This window comes from Anomaloglossus baeobatrachus, chromosome 8, assembly GCF_048569485.1.
Source record: "Anomaloglossus baeobatrachus isolate aAnoBae1 chromosome 8, aAnoBae1.hap1, whole genome shotgun sequence".
Taxonomy (NCBI): domain Eukaryota; kingdom Metazoa; phylum Chordata; class Amphibia; order Anura; family Aromobatidae; genus Anomaloglossus; species Anomaloglossus baeobatrachus.
In genome coordinates, this window is record NC_134360.1 from 89064989 (window position 1) to 89079282 (window position 14294).

The window sequence follows — 14294 nt, forward strand, 5'->3', positions numbered from 1 at the left end:
TGTCCATCTGTACTATGAAGCGCCGTCCGATCAACTTTGCAGCATTTGGCTGAATCTGGGCTGAAAGTATATCCCTGTACACTTCAGAATTCATCCGGCTACTCTTGTCTGCTGTTATTTCATCAATAAACACAAGTGACCCAGTGCCATTGAAAGCCATGCATGCCCATGCCATCACGTTGCCTCCACCATGTTTTACAGAGGATGTGGTGTGCCTTGGATCATGTGCCGTTCCCTTTCTTCTCCAAACTTTTTTCTTCCCATCATTCTGGTACAGGTTGATCTTTGTCTTATCTGTCCATAGAATACTGTTCCAGAACTGAGCTGGCTTCATGACGTGTTTTTCAGCAAATTTAACTCTGGCCTGTCTATTTTTGGAATTGATGAATGGTTTGCATCTAGATGTGAACCTTTTGTATTTACTTTCATGGAGTCTTCTCTTTACTGTTGACTTAGAGACAGATACACCTACTTCACTGAGAGTGTTCTGGACTTCAGTTGATGTTGTGAACGGGTTCTTCTTCACCAAAGAAAGTATGCGGCGATCATCTACCACTGTTGTCATCCGTGGACGCCCAGGCCTTTTTGAGTTCCCAAGCTCACCAGTCAATTCCTTTTTTCTCAGAATGTACCCGACTGTTGATTTTGCTACTCCAAGCATGTCTGCTATCTCTCTGATGGATTTTTACTTTTTTTCAGCCTCAGGATGTTCTGCTTCACCTCAATTGAGAGTTCCTTAGACCGCATGTTGTCTGGTCACAGCAACAGCTTCCAAATGCAAAACCACACACCTGTAATCAACCCCAGACCTTTTAACTACTTCATTGATTACAGGTTAACGAGGGAGACGCCTTCAGAGTTAATTGCAGCCCTTAGAGTCCCTTGTCCAATTACTTTTGGTCCCTTTAAAAAGAGGAGGCTATGCATTACAGAGCTATGATTCCTAAACCCTTTCTCCGATTTGGATGTGAAAACTCTCATATTGCAGCTGGGAGTGTGCACTTTCAGCCCATATTATATATATAATTGTATTTCTGAACATGTTTTTGTAAACAGCTAAAATAACAAAACTTGTGTCACTGTCCAAATATTTCTGGCCCTGACTGTATATATATATATACACATGCATATATATATATACATATATGTATACATACATATATATATATATACACATACATATATACATATATATATACATATATATATATACATATATATATATATATATATATATATATATAGATATAGATATAGATATATATACATAGATATAGATATAGATATATAGATATAAACAGAGACTCATATATACAGGAACATACTTAGACAAATATACTATGGTCTATATACAGACAGGCACATACGCACATTGTATATATTCACGTACACACATATACTATATTTACACACACATGCACATATATACAGTAACATACACAGGCACATATACTATACAGTATATACACTTAGGCATTTACTATTTATGCACAGAGATACAAGTACTATAAACACACAGACATATACACACATCATATATAGATTCACATACACACATGTACTATATATGCACTGACATGCAATATTAAATACAGTACAAGCAAACCAACAAACAGACAGATCCAACAAGTATTATACCCACCTCTCTGTTTCTTGCTCATGACCTCTGGAGTTTGTCCTGGGTTGTGGAGTCTGAGTCGGTGTCCATTTTGGTGGAGTTGGTATAAAATGGACCAACTCTGACTCTTAAAATATATTGTAAATTGGGTACAGTAGTTCAATGCAATATGTGATGAATATTTGTTCATAAGAATTTAAGAAAGTTCTGAAATGTCTTAAAAATGTCTGTTCTATTCCTGATCAAAGGATCTAGGTTTTTAGTTGAGATGAATCTGTGCTGCACATTATGTACATAATAAAGTAGTGAAGCTCCTCCTTTACAGATAAGGGTAAAAACTAAAGGCCCCGTCACACTAAGCAACATCGCTAGCAACATCGCTGCTAACGAACAACTTTTGTGACGTAGCAGCGATGTTGCTAGTGATGTCGCTGTGTGTGACATCCAGCAACAACCCGGCCCCTGCTGTGAGGTCGTTGGTTGTTGCTGAATGTCCTGGGCCATTTTTTAGTTGTTGCTGTCCCGCTGTGAAGCACAGATCGCTGTGTGTGACAGCGAGACAGCAACAACTAAATGTGCAGGCAGCAGGAGCCGGCTTCTTCGGAGGCTGGTAACCACAGTAAACATCGGGTAACCAAGAAGCCCTGTCCTTGGTTACCCGATATTTACCTTTGTTACCAGCCTCCGCCGCTCTCACTGTCAGTGCCGGCTCCTGCTCTGTGCACATGTAGCTGCAGGACACATCGGGTTAATTAACCCGATGTGTGCTGTAGCTAGGAGAGCAGGGAGCCAGCGCTAAGCATTGTGCGCTGCTCCCTGCTCTGTGCACATTTAGCTGCAGTACACATTGGATAATTAACCCGATGTGTGCTGTAACTAGGAGAGCAAGGAGCCAGCGCTAAGCGGTGTGCGCTGCTCCCTGCTCTGTGCACATGTAGCTGCAGCACACATCGGGTAATTAACCCGATGTGTGCTGTAACTAGGAGAGCAGGGAGCCAGCGCTTAGTGTGCGCTGCTCCCTTCTCTTTGCACGTGTAGCTCCGTGCGCTGGTAACCAAGGTAAATATCGGGTTGGTTACCCGATATTTACCTTAGTTACCAAGCGCAGCATCTTCCACGCGGCGCTGGGGACTGGTCACTGGTTGGTGGTGAGCTCACCAGCAACTCGTGTAGCGACGCTCCAGCGATCCCTGCCAGGTCAGGTTGCTGGTGGGATCGCTGGAGCGTCGCAGTGTGACATCTCACCAGCAACCTCCTAGGAACTTACCAGCGATCCCTATCGTTGTTGGGATCGCTGGTAAGTTGCTTAGTGTGACTGGACCTTAAGACACAGAGTGTCTGCAGTCATCTCAGAACTGCTAGAGACTCTAGAGTGACATGGAAAACATTCTGCAAGATTATGAACTCAAAAAAGAACAGGTTCTTGCTATTGCAACTGACATTGCTTCAAATATGATACGTACAATGATGAATGTGAATAAGCTAGAAGAAAATTTCATATTCAGTATGTATCAGATGGAGCCACAGTCCTGTTCCTGTACCTGGCGAACAAACAGAGATTACAACAGAAGAACCGCAAAATGATACTTTGGAATTAATGATCTTGTTGAAGCTGCTTCACATCTCCTATTCATCACATGCGCTGTGTTGTGCACACGCTGCAGCTGGCAATAAGAGATAGTCTGCAAGAGGGACATGCTGGAACTCAGATTGGTAAAGTGAGGGAATTGGTTATTGCTGCCAGAACCCCTAAAATTGATTATATATTGATGAGACATGCTGGGAAAGGGGCAATTGTCAATCAAGCCACTCGGTGGACCAGCACTTATTTAGGGCCCCCTTACATGTCTTTGCAATAAAGACACTTGTGTGATGGTCCGTGATGCAGGTCTGTATGGCCGTCCGTGTGTCCCCGTGTGTTCTACGTGTCCTATCCGTGTGACATCCGGATAGCACACGGCCAGCATGAATTTGTATTCTTACCTGTCTCCGGGCTGCTATCACACTTGCTTCTGGGTCTGCAGTCAGTGCAGTGAATATTCATGAGGAATAATGAGTGGGACCCGGAAACAACAGCAGCTCCAGATACAGGCAAGTACAGTTAGGTCCAGAAATATTTGGACAGTGACACAATTTTCGCGAGTTGGGCTCTGCATGCCACCACATTGGATTTGAAATGAAACCTCTACAACAGAATTCAAGTGCAGATTGTAACGTTTAATTTGCAGGTTTGAACAAAAATATCTGATAGAAATTGTAGGAATTGTACACATTTCTTTACAAACACTCCACATTTTAGGAGGTCAAAAGTAATTGGACAAATAAACCAAACCCAAACAAAATATTTTTATTTTCAATATTTTGTTGCGAATCCTTTGGAGGCAATCACTGCCTTAAGTCTGGAACCCATGGACATCACCAAACGCTGGGTTTCCTCCTTCTTAATGCTTTGCCAGGCCTTTACAGCCGCAGCCTTCAGGTCTTGCTTGTTTGTGGGTCTTTCCGTCTTAAGTCTGGATTTGAGCAAGTGAAATGCATGCTCAATTGGGTTAAGATCTGGTGATTGACTTGGCCATTGCAGAATGTTCCACTTTTTTGCACTCATGAACTCCTGGGTAGCTTTGGCTGTATGCTTGGGGTCATTGTCCATCTGTACTATGAAGCGCCGTCCGATCAACTTTGCGGCATTTGGCTGAATCTGGGCTGAAAGTATATCCCGGTACACTTCAGAATTCATCCGGCTACTCTTGTCTGCTGTTATGTCATCAATAAACACAAGTGACCCAGTGCCATTGAAAGCCATGCATACCCATGCCATCACGTTGCCTCCACCATGTTTTACAGAGGATGTGGTGTGCCTTGGATCATGTGCCGTTCCCTTTCTTCTCCAAACTTTTTTCTTCCCATCATTCTGGTACAGGTTGATCTTTGTCTCATCTGTCCATAGAATACTTTTCCAGAACTGAGCTGGCTTCATGAGGTGTTTTTCAGCAAATTTAACTCTGGCCTGTCTATTTTTGGAATTGATGAATTGGCACAGAATACAGCCAAGTAAAAAAGAATATCTTTATGCTGCAGTGAATGACGAACAGGATATTATCATAGCTTAAATAGCAATAGACATATATACATCATGTAAAGCACGTAATGCGCAGTGCATGAGGTGTATAACCCGGGCAATTAGAAGGGCTGTAATACTGTGTCACCCACAAAAATAACCACTAAATCAATTGCACATCATACCTGTCAAAGTATATGGTCCTAGTGCCATGTCCACGTCCAAACCCCGCCACGTGTTTCGCCCTACCATCCTGAGGTTATACAGCTCATGCACTGCGCATTACGTGCTTTACATGATGTATATATGTCTATTGCTATTTAAGCTATGATAATATCCTGTTCGTCATTCACTGCGGCATAAATATATTCTTTTTTACTTGGCTGTATTCTGTGCCACTGATAAATTTTCATTGTATCACGTAGCTGATGTTATGTTATTGTCTGCACATATATCTGCATATTATCATTGCAGCATGTTCTAAACATTAATTGGGAATTTTCTGATGATATATACTTTGTATGTCTGCATCGTTAATCATTGGTCTTGCTACATGTCCAATCATCCCCAGTGTTTACATTTTCAATCTTGAAGCACCTGTTTGTTGCATCTACCTTAAATCTATTAAACATATTCTATTTATATATTTGGACTATGTGTTACTTTTTGACCATTATCATGGTTAATGTTGTGGGTTAAAAATTGAATCTGTGAGTTCGGTCTATAGTAGTTTTCCTTATTACATGCTTTAGGGATCTTATGGTTTTCTTTATATATATACATACATATACACACGGCTCAGCTACAGGCACAGTATACATAGACACGACTCAGCTACAGGCACAGTATACACATGCACACGGCTCAGCTACAGGCACAATATACACACACACACAGCTGTGCCTATAAGCTCCGGTGCAGAACACAGCAGTGACACCGTGTAGCCCTGCTCCGTCCTCTGCCCCAGTCTGTACAGAGCACCGCGGTCTATGGCTGAGAGCACACACGTCTAGTAACACTAGAAACCACAACGAAGCCCCGCCACCTCCTCAGACATGTGACTGATCACATGATCATGACATCATCAGGTCCTTTCACTTACTGGGATCTAGCGTCGACCCTTCCACCCCTGGTAACAAGCAGCATGACAGCCCGTAGGGAGTGAGGAGTCATCACTACAGCCGCGCACCCCGGCTCCTGCTTCTGTAAGGTCAGTGCATGGCGGGGGGCGAGAGACTGACACATGATGTCCCGGCGGTGCGGAGGCAGCTCTGCTCACAGCCGGGGGAGGCAGGCTGATCTCTGCCCAGAGGCTGTCACTGCACAGCTATATACTGTACACAGTGCACAGCTATACAGACAGTGCACAACTATATACACAGTGCACAGCTATATACACAGTGCACAGCTATATACACAGTGCACAGCTATATACTGTACACATTTCACAGCTATATACACAGTGCAGAGCTATATACTGTACACATTTCACAGCTATATACTGTACACATTTCACAGCTATATACTGTACACATTTCACAGCTATGTACTGTCCACAGTGAAGAGCTAAATACTGTACACAGCTATATACTATACATAGTGCAGAGCTATATACTGTACACAGTGCACAGCTATACAGACAGTGCACAACTATATACACAGTGCACAGCTATATACACAGTGCACAGCTATATACACAGTGCACAGCTATATACACAGTGCACAGCTATATACTGTACACATTTCACAGCTATATACACAGTGCAGAGCTATATACTGTACACATTTCACAGCTATATACTGTACACATTTCACAGCTATATACTGTACACATTTCACAGCTATGTACTGTCCACAGTGAAGAGCTAAATACTGTACACAGCTATATACTATACATAGTGCAGAGCTATATACTGTACACAGTGCACAGCTATACAGACAGGTCACAACTATATACACAGTGCACAGCTATATACACAGTGCACAGCTATATACTGTACACATTTCACAGCTATATACTGTACACATTTCACAGCTATATACTGTACACATTTCACAGCTATATACTGTACACATTTCACAGCTATATACTGTACACATTTCACAGCTATATACTGTACACATTTCACAGCTATATACTGTCCACAGTGCAGAGCTATATACTGTACACATTTCACAGCTATATACTGTACACATTTCACAGCTATATACTGTCCACAGTGGAGAGCTAAATACTGTACACAGCTATATACTATACATAGTGCAGAGCTATATACTGTACACAATGCACAGCTATACACTGTGTACAGCGCTTAGTATATGACATGTCTAGGTGTATGATGATAATATACGGCGCTGTATATTATGCATCTACAGTGCCTTGCGAAAGTATTCGGCCCCCTTGAATTTTTCAATCTTTTCCCACATTTCAGGCTTCAAACATAAAGATAAAAAAAAATTACATTTTATGGTGAAGAATAAACAAGTGGGACACAATTGTGAAGTTGAACAATATTTATTGCTTATTTTAAACTTTTATAAAAAAATAATAAACTGAAAATTGTGGAGTGCAATATTATTCGGCCCTTTTAAGTTAATACTTTGTAGCGCCACCTTTTGCTGCGATTACAGCTGCAAGTCGCTTGGGGTATGTCTCTATCAGTTTTGCACATTGAGAGACTGAAATTTTTGCCCATTCTTCTTTTGTAAACAGCTGGAGCTGAGTGAGGTTGGATGGAGAGCGTTTGTGAACAGCAGTTTTCAGATCTTTCCACAGATTCTTGATTGGATTCAGGTCTGGACTGTGACTTGGCCATTCTAACACCTGGATATGTTTATTTGTGAACCATTCCATTGTAGATTTTGCTTTATGTTTTGATCATTGTCTTGTTGGAAGACAAATCTCCGTCCCAGTCTCAGATCTTTTGCAGACTCCAACAGGTTTTCTTCAAGAATGATCCTGTATTTGGCGCCATCCATCTCCCATCAATTTTAACCATCTTCCCTGTCCCTGCTGAAGAAAAGCAGCCCCAAACCTGATGCTGCCACCACCATGTTTGACAGTGGGGATGGTCTATTCAGGGTGATGAGCTGTGTTGCCTTTACGCCAAACATATCCTTTGACATTGTGCCCAAAAAGATCAATTTTGGTTTCATCTGACCACAGCATGTTCTTCCACGTGTTTGGTGTGTCTCCCAGGTGGCTTGTGGCAAACTTGAAACAACACTTTTTATGGATATCTTTGAGAAATGGCTTTCTTCTTGCCACTCTTCCATAAAGGCCAGATTTGTGCAGTGTACGACTTATTGTTGTCCTATGCACAGACTCTCCCACCTCAGCTGTAGATCTCTGCAGTTCATCCAGAGTGATCATGGGCCTCTTGGCTGCATCTCTGATCAGTCTTCTCCTTGTTTGAGACGAAAATTTGGATGGACGGCCGGGTTTTGGTAGATTTGCAGTGGTATGATACTCCTTCCATTTCAATATGATCACTTGCACAGTGCTCCTTGGGATGTTTAAAGTTTTGGAAATCTTTTTGTAACCAAATCTGCTTTAAACTTCTCCACAACAGTATCACGGACCTGCCTGTTGTGTTCCTTGGTCTTCATGATGCTATCTGCGCTTTAAGACCTAAGCCACATGGTGAGAAAATCGGTGCGAGTGGAGTGTGATAAAAAATCGCATTCCACTTCTGCCAATTCTAGCCTGTGTGTCAGCGCACATGAGCGATTATTTTCTCAGCCCTAATCGGACCAAAAAAACAATCCCAGCATGCTGCGATTGTAATGCGAGAATCTTTTCTCTCGCACCCATTCAAGTGAATGGGGAGAGAGAAAAATCGCACTGCACTCGCGGTACACTGGTGTACCATGCATGCAGAGCGAGAGTCGTAATAGCCGGCTACGGAGGAGAGAGGGAGAGAAATCCCTCCCTCCCCTCCTCAGTGCCGGACCGCCCCCTGCAGCTGAGGTCCGCTCGCAGAGTTGGACCGCAGTCACAGAGATACTAGCATGACACTCGGCTCCTGCTGTACTGCCAGCGCGAGCCGATTGTCATGCGAGCATCGCAGTAGTGCCCCGTGTGGCCCCGGCCTAACCAGAAGACTGAGACTATCACAGAGCAGGTGCATTTATACGGAGACTTCATTACACACAGGTGGCTTATATGTATCATCATCAGTCATTTAGGACAACATTGGATCATTCAGAGATCCTCAATGAACTTCTGGAGTGAGTTTGCTGCACTGAAAGTAAAGGGGCCGAATAATATTATACGCCCCAATTTTCAGTTCATTCTTCTTCACAAAAGTTTAAAATAAGCAATAAATTTCATTCAACTTCATAATTGTGTCCCACTTGTTGTTGATTCTTCACCATAAAATTAAAATTTTTATCTTTGTTTGAAGCCTGAAATGTGGGAAAAGGTTGAAAAATTCAAGTGGGCTGAATACTTTTGCAAGGCACTGTATGTATGATGATAATACACCGCGCTGTATATTACACATCTATGTATCATGATAATACACCGCGCTGTATATTACACATCTATGTATCATGATAATACACCGTGCTGTACTGTATATTGCTCACATTCACAGCATTGGTGAAAAGTTTGGACACACCAGGTGATGCAGTGGTTTGTGAACATTGTAGTTTTAGACAGAAAGCAGTAAAACCATGAAGCAAAACATATAGAAGCAAGAAGTAAATAAAAAAACAGAATGTGTCAAACCTTAGATTCCTCAATGTGCCCCCCTTTTACTCTGACAACACCTCACACCCCTGGCATTCTCTCTTAGGCCTCCGACACACTTCTGCATAAAAAACGTACGTGTCTCACGTTCTGTTTTTCGGGTCCGTGTTCCGTTTTTTATGGGCGTTTCTCTGGTACGTATGACATCCGTGTGATGGCGTATGCTTGCCGTGTGTACGTGTGGAATGTCCGTGTATGCGTACGTGTAATGTCTGTGTGGTGTCCGTATGTGTTGATCTGTGTGTGTTGTAAAATGTCGTTGCTACATACCCGCTGACAGCCGACACAGACACATACGAACGATGAGAATGAACTCGGGTGAACCTCACCTGACTTCATTGTCATACCACTGCTCTGTCTGTGTGTGGCGTCCTGATGAGTGGACACCCGTGATGGAATCACCGGTGACCGCTAATCCCCTGAGTAACTGAAGTTAACAGCGACATTAGCGTTGCCGTCACTCAGGTTACCCGCGGCTAGCTGGAGTCACCCACCCAACACCGCTACTCACCTGTGACTTCGTTGCAGATTGCACAGCTAAATTCAGTCACTTGGGCAACTCGCTGTCACAGCTTGAGGATCCAGTGGTGGCCGCGAGTAACCTGAGTGACGTCATCGATGATCGCGTGGCACACTTCAGTTGCTGCTTGGAGGTGATAGAGAGCGGTCATTGTGTGTGCCCGCTCCTGTCACCTTCATGTCAGAGCTGAGAGCGTCGTGGGACATCCATGGATTACGGCGGACCTGGATGGGTTTTTTGGTTTTATTAAGTTGGTGAACGAGGGTGTTTGTTTTAATTATTCTAAATAAAGGATTTTTTGAATGTGTGTGTTTATTTACTTTTTATAACAGGTTAAACATGGAAGTTATCTTGGGGAGATGGCTGCCATGATTAACCTTGGACTTAGTGGCAGCTATGGGCTGCTGCCATTAACTCCTTATTACCCCAATTGCCACCGCACCAGGGCAATTCGGGAAGAGTCGGGTAGAGTCTCGGAACTGTCGCATCTAATGGATGCGGCTTTTCTGGGCGGCTGCTGGCTGATATTGTTAGGGTGGTGGGCTCCCCATAACGTGGGGCTCACCATCCTGAGAATAACAGCCTTCAGCCGTGTGACTTTACCATGGCTGATCTCAAAAAGGGGGGAGAACGTACACAGTTTTTTTAAATTATTTATTTTACTGCACAATATAGACACGCCCACCGGCTGCTGTGATTGGTTGCAGTGAGACAGCTGTCACTCAGCGTGGGGGTGTGTCTGACTGCAACCAAGCATAGGCGCCGGTGGGCGGGGAAAGCAGGGAATAGTAGATTGAATAATGAGCGGCCAGCATTTTCAAAATGGTTAAATCCACCATAGCTTTTGCACCGCTGTTCTTCACCGCGTTGGTGATCGGGGATCGGTAAGTATGAGACAGGGGGAGATACAGACCGACCGACAAAGGGATATTGACTGTCAACCACAGAAGAAAAGGGAGATTGACTGACAACCACATAAAAAATAGATTGACCGACAGCGCTCACTAAAAAACGCACACGGACGGCACGTGTATCACGCGGACATGCTACGTGTGCCGTCCGTGCAGGCACGGAGCCATTGACTTTAGCGGGTCCGTGCCAGCATGATGCCGTCGAAACACGGACATGTTGAGCGTGTTGGAAAACGCACACACGTACAAACAACACGAACACACGTTCCGTGTGGTTTTACGTGTGTGTGCCTACAACCATAGGGTAGCATTGGTGTACATGTCTCCGTGCCGCCGGTACATGCAAAATGTACCAAACACGTACCGGCGGCACAGATGTGTGTCGGAGGCCTTAAACAGCATCATCAGGTTGTCAACTGGATCAGCTTCTAACAGATTTAATCCCTTCACCCCCAAACCTTTCTCACCTTCCTGACAGAGCCAAGTTTTAAAATTCATACCAGTGTATTTTTATGTGGTAATAACTCTGGAACCCTTCAATATAGTCTAACGATAGTGAGCGGTGCAATGATCATACGGACACCAGAGGTGTGTCACAGAACTGTATACCATTGGGTGGTGAAGAAAAAATCATTTCATTTTTATCACAAAAAAAATTGGTTTTGCCCTAAATTTTACATTTTTACATGGGAAAATGGAGCCAAAGTTTGTCAATCAATTTCTTCTGAATTTGGTAATATCCCACATGTGGCTGTACAGTACTGCGTAGCCGCACGGCAAGACTCCGGAGGGAAGGAGCACTATGTGGCTCTTGGAAGAAAGAGTTTCCTAGAATAGTTTGCAGACTTCATATACAAAGCCCCTAGGTGCCAGAAGAGGAGAATCCCCATCTTGGAACTTACACCCCTATGGGAATTTATCTACAGGTATAGTGATGATTTTGACTACACACGTGTTTTCCAGAAACAAGCACCAAGGGATGTTACTGAGTAAAAATTGCAAATCGATCATTGTAGTGCCCTGTACATTGTAGTGCCCTGTACATTGTAGTGCCCTGTACATTGTAGTGCCCTGTACATTGTAGTGCCCTGTACATTGTAGTGCCCTGTACATTGTGCCCAGCTCATCCTTCTAGAGACACACATCCCATAAATTAAATTAAGCAGGCTCTCATTGCTACAGTACTGACAAACATGTAGATGCTAAATGTGGTGAGGTACATTGTGGGGCTCAGAAGGCTAGGGGGCATTTGGATTTGGGCTCGCAGAATTTGGTGGATTTCATTTAGTGGGCAAGGAGCCATAGCCTTTTAGAGAGCCTTTGTGTTACTAATATCATGAAAACCTTCTATTGTTAGATGGTGGACCTTAGTGGGGACTTCATGCGGATTGAGTTGAAGCTTTTATTGTAAAATAAAATTTTGGTCCAAAATTTCAGGAGATAGGAGTACAAAGCTGTCGATGATTATAGGAAGTGCTTGATGGCAGTTACTTATTCCAAAGCGTGTGTAACCAAATATTAAAGGGAATCTGTCACAACTTTTTTGGCCTATAAGCTGTGGCCACCACCACCAGGCTCTTATATACAGCATTCTAACATTCTGTATATAAGAGCCCAGACCAGGGGTATAACATAAAAAACACTTTATAATACTTACCTAACGGTTGCTGTGGTGGGCCTTATGGGTGTCTCCGTTGTCCGATGCCGGCGCCTCCTCTTACAGCCATCTTCGTCCTTCTTCTGAAGCCTGGGTGCATGACGCATCTACTTCATAGACACTCGCCGGTCCTGCGCAGGCGCACTACAATACTTTGATCTGCCCTGCTCAGGACCTAAATGCCAGCGAGTGTGGATGACGTCGGACCCGTCATGCACTGTGGCTACAGAAGAAGGAGAACAAAGATGGCCAAAAGAGGCTGCGCCGACACCGGACAACGGAGACGCCCATAAGGCCCACCGCAGCGACCGTTAGGTAAGTATTATAAAGTGTTTTTTATGTTATACCCCCGGCCTGGGCTCTTATATACAGCATGTTAGAATGCTGTATATAAGAGCCCAGTGGTGGTGGCCGCAGCTTATAGGCCTAAAAAGTGGTGACAGTTTTGTCCGGCCCATTTTGGGGTTTGTGTAAAATTATGTCCAATCAGCCTTTTTTCTCTCATTTTTTTGTGTTGTTACAAAGGAAGTAAACGTGTGTATAACAAAATGTGTAATTACAGTAATTTTCTGGGAAGGAGGCAATAGAGGTGTCCCTTTTGAGAGTCTGACACGGACATTAACCCCTGATGGTCCTGAAGTCTGCCTTTTCTATCAAGGAGCGACTGGACATGAAAAACGCCCTGTCAGGCCGAAACGTCTTTTCTTTATTAATCGCCAAAAAATAAAACCCACATTTGTTTTGCAAATTCTTATTTCTGCCTCATTGATTAAGAAGAGAGAGTGCAGTGTTTACCAAATAGGTGACTTGGACCACAGTCCCCTCCACTAGCACCTCTACAGAAAACTGGGCTGAGTGCACACTAATATTACATTGAGCTCCACAAAGATGGCGGCGATCTCCTCCCTCTGCTTTATCTGGACAGACCAGAGGGTGTGTCCAGCTCACAGCAGAAGCGGTCTCTGTGTTTATAGGAGTCGGAGCCTGACATCTATTGTTATGCACTGGGGGCTGCCGTATTTGAGGTGAGTAACTGTCATTACACACAGCAAATCCAAGATGGCATGTATCAGTAAAAATAGAATTAAATAAAAACTAAATAAATTTAATTTTATTTAATTTAATTTTATATTAAAAAAATACTTGATTGGATAATCACTATTATTAATACAAAAATAAAAAAGCGACACCTTACATTAAACTCAATGTTTAAAAAAAGGATATATAACCTCCGCTTTTCCTATGCTAATTAGGCCGGTGAGTAGTCAATGGGGCGTTGTTTCCCCCAGACTAGTCGGCCCTCTTTCAGTGTTATCACACCACTGTGGGCGTGATAACATGATTTCCACAAGCCGGCATCACCGCAGCTTCTGGAAATCTTGCACATGCGCGTGGCTGTGTTTGCTCACCTTGAGCCTCTGTAAGCAAGTGTACATGTCCCGGCTTCAGAGAGGAACACTGCACAGAACTGGAAAACTGCATTTTTAATGCAAGTGCCCCCTCTATTTGTTTGTTTTTGTTCCCAATTTTCACTTCATCGATCCTATAGACATCCATCAGGAAAGTGATCACAATCTTATTTTGGGGTTTAACACAAGGTGAAGAGAGTCCCAGCTATTATTTTGGGGCACTTTATGGCCAGGACAGCACAGCGCACCCATTTCTACTTCTTTGGTGGAACTTCAAGTGATTTCATGCCATGTTTACTTCAGGTAAAACATTGTGTTAATTATTGTTCCACAACTAAAGACAAACCAGATGGCCTCGTATATATAAA

General features: G+C 43.4%; 1 protein-coding gene across 1 annotated transcript in view; it reads left to right on the forward strand.

Annotated features, from left to right (window-relative positions):
- Positions 1–5752: 5752 nt before the first annotated feature.
- Positions 5753–14294, forward strand: part of CCDC134 (coiled-coil domain containing 134) — a 74085-nt gene continuing 65543 nt past the window's right edge. Inside the window, exon 1 of the mRNA XM_075321883.1 lies at positions 5753–5886. The gene's annotated coding sequence lies outside the window, so the exon portion shown is untranslated. The remainder of the gene's footprint in view (positions 5887–14294) is intronic.